Source organism: Delphinapterus leucas, chromosome 6 (assembly GCF_059928025.1).
Source record: "Delphinapterus leucas isolate spDelLeu-1000000601 "Yukka" chromosome 6, BTC_Dleu_Yukka2, whole genome shotgun sequence".
NCBI lineage: Eukaryota > Metazoa > Chordata > Mammalia > Artiodactyla > Monodontidae > Delphinapterus > Delphinapterus leucas.
The window spans coordinates 82626933-82635130 of NC_143134.1; the positions used below are offsets into that span (position 1 = coordinate 82626933).

At 39.7% G+C, this 8198-nt stretch overlaps 1 pseudogene; it reads right to left on the reverse strand.

The window, feature by feature from the left end:
- Positions 1 to 1166: 1166 nt before the first annotated feature.
- On the reverse strand, positions 1167 to 7943 carry LOC111174523 (grpE protein homolog 2, mitochondrial pseudogene; annotated as a pseudogene).
- Between the last annotated feature and the right edge of the window lie 255 nt (positions 7944 to 8198).

Genomic DNA, 8198 nt, shown 5'->3' on the forward strand with positions numbered 1-8198 from the left:
TAATAGGTAACTTGCACATTTCATTTAATCCTCACAATATTTTGAAATTATAACCATTTTACAAACATGGAAGCAGGCTCAGAGGAGTGAAGTGACTAGGCTGGGAATTATGTTCAAGGTGATACCTACTAAGCGTATGGTCTATTATGCTGCGCTGGCTCCTGAAAGCCCTTCAACTTTTTGAGATTCTCACTGTTATAGCGCCGTCTTCTATATTTATACTTTTAAGTCTGCAAAACTACTGAATAATAGAAGAATCTAAAATTATTCTCAGTCTACTTGTTAAAACAGGAGGTTGCAAGGAATATTTAAAAACTCTTCAAGTAATCAGAACATTCCACACCTAAAATTATGGTTATTCTAATTTACTGGTAATGATAGCTAGTGATCCAAGAATACACAGGAAATCATAATTGGCTCATTTTCTTTTCGTCACTATTTGTCAATCTCAAAGGAATGAAGGCCAAAAAAGACAAATCCTTTTTTTTTATATAAATGATACTTAGAGATTGAGTATTTATTTATTTATTTATTAGAAGATGTTGGGGGTAGGAGTTTATTAATTAATTAATTTATTTTTGCTGTGTTGGGTCTTCGTTTCTGTGCGAGGGCTTTCTCTAGTTGTGGCAAGCGGGGGCCACTCTTCATTGCGGTGCGCGGGCCTCTCACTATCGCGGCCTCTCTTGTTGCGGAGCACAGGCTCCAGACACGTAGGCTCAGTAGTTGTGGCTCACAGGCCTAGTTGCTCCGCGGCATGTGGGATCCTCCCAGACCAGGGCTCGAACCCGTATCCCGTGCATTAGCAGGCAGATTCTCAACCGCAGTGCCACCAGGAAGCCCCAAGACAAATTCTTATTGTGAAATCCGACTGCTCATTTTATTTACAGTGTGAACTTAGTGGAATGTCAAAAGAGGTTCTGGTTTTAAAATCTCACCATCAGTCTTTTGCTTGCATCTTAGACGCATGTTATTTGTTTTTTTTAAGTGTCTAAATCTGGTGGAGGTGGTAGGACCCATTGGGGGATGGCTTTGCTGCTACATGTTTGTGTAGTATGCTAGAACTATCTATGACATCTAAGAGGATAACTTTCACCATCCCACAGAATGGGGTCATAGAGTTCTGGTAGAAATGGATTTATTTTATGGGTAAGTAACTTAAACCTAAACCTGGGCAATCTGGACACCTAACAACATTTAATTGTCTGCTGGGGAAATATTTGCATGTTTTTTATAGAACTGTTGAATCTTAAATGACTGAAGTTAACAGACAGTTGTTTCTTACTTAAGTTCTCACTGAAATTGAGTTTACTAGTTTTAGAGTTTTTTTTTTTTCTTTGAGTCCAGTCCTAAAAAGACTATGTTTTCATACTTCAGAAGAAGCTGAAAGGGTGAGATTAGATCATCATTAAGGCTGCTTCTAACATTAAAATATCCATATGACCTCCTTTCTAATGTCCAATTGATTGATATATAATTCATTCACTAACTCATTTATTGAATAAATTTTTTACAGAACACTATCTATAAGCAATACTGAAATAAAAAATTTACACATAGGCTCATTAACTCTAGGAGGTCAATACATAAAAGGGGAGCTAGATCTTTACACACGTGACATAAGACAGACACAAAAACTGGGAAATAAAGCTTGTCAATGTAAGAGAGGTAGTGAATTGTGAGTACCCCACCCCACCCCAAAAACACCCCGAAACCCAGCATAACTAATGAGGAATCATGGGAACCTAACGTTTTTTTGTCCTGACCGCCTCCCCACATAATCTAATAAAGAATCATAAGGTTAATCTGACAAAGTGGCAGAGGATTTAAGGGCTGGTGGAAAGAGAAGTTGTGGGTAAATTACCTATATAGACCAATTTAGGTCATTAGCTGTTGGTGCTGCCTCAATTTCCCTGAAATGATTATGTACCTAGGAAGGCTGAAAATAATTTGAAGATAATTCGACAAAGAAAGCACAGGGTTTCTTGGCCATACTTTCTTGAAAGGGACCTGATATCTTGATTTCTTGCTAGTCCCTGCCTTCCACGCCTTGCCTTGTAAATGGGATTTGAAAAGGGAAAATGAGTGTGAATATGAAGTCTATCTGGCAGGAACTACAAGGACAAAAGAAAAATAAAAAAAAAATGGGAAGTCTGAAAATCTATGTGCATAAAAATCAACCCAAATGATTTAAATGCATACAACTATAAAGCTTTATCATTTAAGTAACCAAATGTTAAACCAATCCCTGCCATCTCCTTTTCCCACAAATCCAAGATTCTATACAATTCCTATTATAGGGATCATTAGTAATGAACATTTAGTTAAAAATAAACAACATATACTCATTTCCACCTTTAAGAAAGATTTTGGACTGAAAGTCATCAGAGTACCAATTTAAAAATAATTTTCTTAAACATATTTTGATAAGACCACAGGAACACTTGTCACATTGTTCAAATGCCCAATGGCAAGACTTCTGATGAGACCAAACAGGTCACACGAAATCAACAGAGTATCTTAGAAATAAAGCCAATATGACTAAATCCAAGACAGATCACATGAAGTACCTCAAGTACAATACGAACCTAGTTTAATATATAAAGGAATCACAGGTGACTGCACTCTGGGAGAACATTCAGTTCCTCTGGGCCCATTCATAGTCTTCTCTGAGACCCTACCACCACTTCCACCTGGGCGAGTCTAATGACGCAGCCATGAAGCTTGTAGCCATCCTGCCTTACTGATGCCACAGTGCCAGGCTGTACCCCAACACCAGGTGGCACGTGACAGATGAGTTCATGCTCATGAGGGTCATATTTGTCACCAATGGGTGTCAGCTTCTCCAGGCCATGTTTGGCAAACACACTTTTCAGCTTTGTTTCTAAAAATGACAAGCCTCGGAAGATCTTCTCCAGAGTGAGCTTCTGGTCCCCAGGCTCTGTTTTTTCAGAAATACACTCTGTAGTCTTCTCCAAAATGTCTGCCACCTCCACCAAATCCTTACAGAAACTCTGAATTCCAAATATATTGGCATCTTCTACACATCTCTGGGTTCGCCTTCTTATATTTTCACCATCAGTTACAGCTCTCTGGTATCTCGCTGTGAAACCCTGTACTTCCTTCTCCAGTCTAACAGCTTTTAGCTTTCAGGCTTGTTCTGCAAGAGAGGGCCCAAGTTCATCAGGAGGGTCCTCAGAATTGCAGTCTCCACCCGCGGTCCTCTGGGTGACAGTGCTGAAAGGATGCAGCCATCCCCTGCCATCTGACGCGGCACTCGAGGCCAGGAGAGGCTGCACCCACCACCGGACAGCCCACAGGGACCTGGTGGCCGTGTTCCCCAACTCGGCTGACCTGTCAGTTGATTATTAAAAGCCAACTTGTCAGAAAAATCTGTACTTGTATCAAGATTACATCCTTGAACCCGAAGAAATACAAACAATAAGTATATTGCTAATAAGACCAGTCATCCTAGCACTGGCACTGTAGAATCTAGAGAGCAGAGGAATCCTGGTAAATGACTACATAAACTAAAAGATTTCTCTTCAGCCCGCGTGTTGTTTGTTTCTGTTTGGATGATTTATTTAAGAGTGACATGGTTTCCCTCTGGCCATCGTCTTTATTTTCTTCGGCTCTTTAATCATTATGTGTGCCGTGCACCGCCTAGGACCCTGACGTCATTAAGTGCCTTATAAGCAACTAGTTCCGAATGAGCTGCTTGCCAGTGCAAACATGTCTGACAGGTTTAGTGACCACCCAACTCGCATATAAGGGGCTGAACCAGCCAGCCACAGGCTCTTCTCCACTGGTACACACACAACCAAATCCAGGGTTATTTCGGAATTGAAATCCTGACTTGGGCTGCAAGGCTATCTTCCAAACTCCCCTGACAAATGCCGTCAGTCAATTCATGCCTTCTTCCCTTCTTGCACAGATGTTTATTGGGGTCTACAGCTGGGATCATAGAAATGGGTAAGACTCATTCTCTTTCTCGAGGAACTTCTAGTCTGCAGGGAGACAGGTCTATTGCTATATTTACGACATACCCTAAAAGTACTTAGATGTGGACCACAGGCTTCAGGATCACAAAAGAGGGGAGCTCTTTAGGATAGAGAATATTTTCTCTGTTACAAATATTTTCTTAATGAGTACCCTAGTGTTTACCTCCCTTTCTTGGACATAGTCCTAACTCAGGATACTTCTAAATAAAACTAAAAATTATTTTCTACTAATAAGGACCTACTGTGTAGCACAGGGAACTCTACTCAATACTCTGTAATGGCCTATATGGGAAAAGAATCTTAAAAAAGAGTGGATATATGTATATGTACAACTGATCCACTTTGCTGTACACCTGAAACTAACACAACATTGTAAATCAACTATACTCCAAAAATTTTTTTTTCAATTAATTTATAGCTCTATGTGCTATATAACTTTAATATGACTAAAATTTTCCCTACTTTCCATTTGGAAATTGTTGTAATGTAGAAAAAATTTGAAAGAGTTCTATAATGAACCCCTGTAAATGCTTCACCGAGATTCACCCATTGTGAACATTTCCCCCATGTTTGTTTTATCTTCTCTCAGTCTCTCAAAATATATATTTGCTAAACTACTTGAAAATAAGTTGCAGTTATCATGGCACTTCTTCCCTAAATAATTCAACCAATGTTGCCTGAGAATTAGGACATTTTCCTACAAAAACCCTATATGATTATCACACCTAAGAAATTTAACAATGCCATAATATAATTTAATGTACAATACACATTCCGTTTTACCCAGTTGCCTCAAAAATATATTTTATAGCTTTAAATATATATATATATTTTATAGCTTTTAAAAAATATCTAAGATATAATTAAGGCTTATGCACTGCCGTTGGTTTTTATCTTCTTAGTCTCTAATCTAGAGCCATCCTCCTGCCTTTTGTTGTTTTTCACGCTATTGAATTTTTGACAAGTTCAGGTCACTTGTAGAATATCCCACAGCTTCAATTTATCTGAGGTTCTTCATTATTTGATTCTAGTTTAAAAATGTTGGCAAGAACACTACAGGTCATTTGCGTAGTTCTTATTTCATTATATTAGCAGGTATGCAGTGGGAATACGATTTAAATTTTAAACTCATACATTTAAAACAAACCAAAAACAGGAAAACAGTTGACTTCTTTTCTGATTGATGAGAAGATCCTGTGATTTAAGGCCTTACAATTAAAAGTGTGGTCAGCAGGCTTTCTTAGAAATTAGAAGCCCCAGGCCCCTCCCCAGATCTATTGAATCAAAATTTGCATTTTAACAAGATCCCCAGGTGATTCATATGCAAGTTAAAGTTTGAGAAGGACCAATTTAAGATATTAACTAGAGGGCGGGCATCTGGCATACTGGCTTTATCCAAAGCAAAGGTTTATTTGTTGCAGACACTCTTAGGACATAATATCCATTTCTTCTTTTTCCTGACTAACAGGAAAAAATTGTACCTAGCTAAAAAGCTACATTTTCAATCTCTCTTGAAGTTAGAAGTTGCCATGTGACACAGTTCTGGCCAATGAGAGGGAAATGAAATTCCTGGGGGGAAGATTTTAGAAAACAGCTTGGATTCACCTGGCACGCACATTTCGTCCTTCCCCTTCTTTCTTCCCGGTTCGGGGATAGGAAAGTAGAGGTGGAGATGCTATTGGTGACCCTGAAACTTCAAACCGCAGGCCAAGGATGACTGCGTGGCAAGAGCCTTGAGGAGCCCTGGTCTGCCTACCTCCGTACCTCTTTCATTCAGGTAAAATGAAGCCTCTGGTTTAAGTCACTGTTTAATTGAATTTCCTGTTATTCATAGTCAAACTGAATCCCTAACTGATAATGCTGTTTGAAGAATTTCCTTTTTTTATAAATTTATTTATTTTTGGCCGCGTTGGGTCTTTGCTGCTGCGTGTGGGCTCTGCCTAACTGCGGCAGTGGGGGCCACTCTTCATAGCGGTTCGCGGGCTTCTCATTGCGGTGGCTTCTCTTGTTGCGGAGCACGGACTCTGGGCCCGCGGGCTTCGGTAACTGTGGCTCGCGGGCCCTAGAGCGCAGGCTCAGTAGTTGTGGCGCACGGGCTTAGTTGTTCTGTGACATGTGGGACCTTCCCGGACTAGGGCTCAAACCCGTGTCCCCTGCGTTGGCAGGCGGATTCTTAACCGCTGCGCCACCAGGGATGCCCTGAAGAATTTCTTGATGGGAGATTTTGAGGAACCGCTGGTGGGTAGAGTCGCAGAGAGGTGGATTCTTTCTCGTTTTTTTGCTTTGTTTATGGTTTTGTCCATTAAGAGAGACTGAAATGTGCAATGTATTCCCTTCCCGTTTGTGAAGGAACAGCTAGGCCTCCTCCAGAGGACTGTCATTAGGGAGACAGATTTCTGCTGCAAGAGCATTTTCATTGAAATTTTGGTTCCACAGGTAGGCAGTAATACACACATTTTAATGCATGTGAAGACTATCTCCTACTAACAGAAAAGGTATGAACCAAGGACTTGCCTTGCCCTATGTTACAAAAGTTTTTCCTCCTCATGTGACAGTAATTCTAGTCCCCTTTGGTGACTCACTCACCATCTCTGTTAATTTCCTTCGACTTTACCGTGGAAAAGGAAATGTATGCGTGTGTATGTGTGTGCATGTGTTCATTATGGCGTATGCCTTTCCAAATTGTTATGCATCTCGTTCCAAAAATAATTTGAAATAGTTTACATCTCAGCTTTCATCACCATTTAGGACTGACCTTTGCCCAGAAGAATATTTAATCTCTAGTACTTGGCTTCTTCTACGCCAGGTATAATTTATTCCTGCTTGGATGTAACGAGTTCTCAGTCGATCTTTGAAACCCCTCCCCCACCCCATAATTGCACTCAGTAGAAGAGTTAAATATTTGTTGAATGAATCTATTTGTTCAACATTTATTAAGCACTCTATCTGCAAGGACTGCATCTGGCCACAGAGGTTGGCAAACTTTTCTATAAAGGGCCAGATAGTAAATATTTTGGCTTCATGAGTCAAGAGACAAAAGTGAGCATATTACCAAGGTCATATTACCTTTATTTGACCATTTAAATTGTAACCATTTAAAAATGTAAAAACTACCTTTACGCCGTATACAAAACGTAACTCAAAATCAAAGACTTAAAAGTAAGAGCTAAAACTATAATATTTTTATGTGACTGATGCCCCACGTACTGCGCTAACAAGCCACCTTAAAAAGAAAACATAGGTGTACCACTTTATGACTGTGGATTAAGCAATGGTCTTTTAGATATAATACCAAAAAGCAAGAACAACAGAAGAAAAAAATGGATGGCTTAGATTTCACCAAAATTAAAAATTTTTATGCATCAAAGGAAATTATTAAGAAAGTAAAAAGGCAGTCTATGGAGTGGAAGAAAGTATTTGCAAATCATATGTCTGATAAGTGTTTAATACCCAGAATATATAAAGAACTCCTGCAAGTCAACAGAAAAAGGCAAATAACGCAATTAGGATTTTTAAATGGGAAAAGGACTTGAGTAGACATTTCTCCAAAGAAGATATACAAAAGTTTGAAAAGATGCTCAACATCATTAGTCATTAGGAAAATGCAAATCAAAACCATAATGAGCTACCACTTCACATCTACTAAGCTAGGTATAATTTTTTAAGGGAATATAAGTGTTGGCAAGGACGTGGAGAAATTGGAACCCTCATGCCTTGCTGGTAGACTGTAAAATGGAGCAACCTCTGTGGAAGACAGATTAGCGATTCCTCAAAAAGTGGAACAAAGAATTGCCTTACGATCCAGCAATTTCAGTCCTATGACCCAAGATTCCTAACTGACATGTAAACACTTTCCAAAGCTGTTTCAGGTTCATTCATCTCCTTTGATTCTTCTAACAGCTGAGGTTTGGTGGCAGAGTGAGGGCTGGAACCAATCTCCCGCATCCCTACTAGGCACTCTTGTCGTGTTGTCCAGCCTCATGAAGGGGGCCACTCAGTACACAGTAGGCTTTGCTATGGGAACAAATGTGTCGGGCCTTGGCTAAAGTCAAGGACACTCTCAGTGCTGGAAGGAGTTTCTTCATGATACAGCCAAATGCCGAGGACCAGATCCAGAGAAAATAAATGAACAGGAAAGGCTGTTATGCATTAATGTGATCAAACAGCATGATTTATTTGCTTAATGTTTGCTGAAAAAGA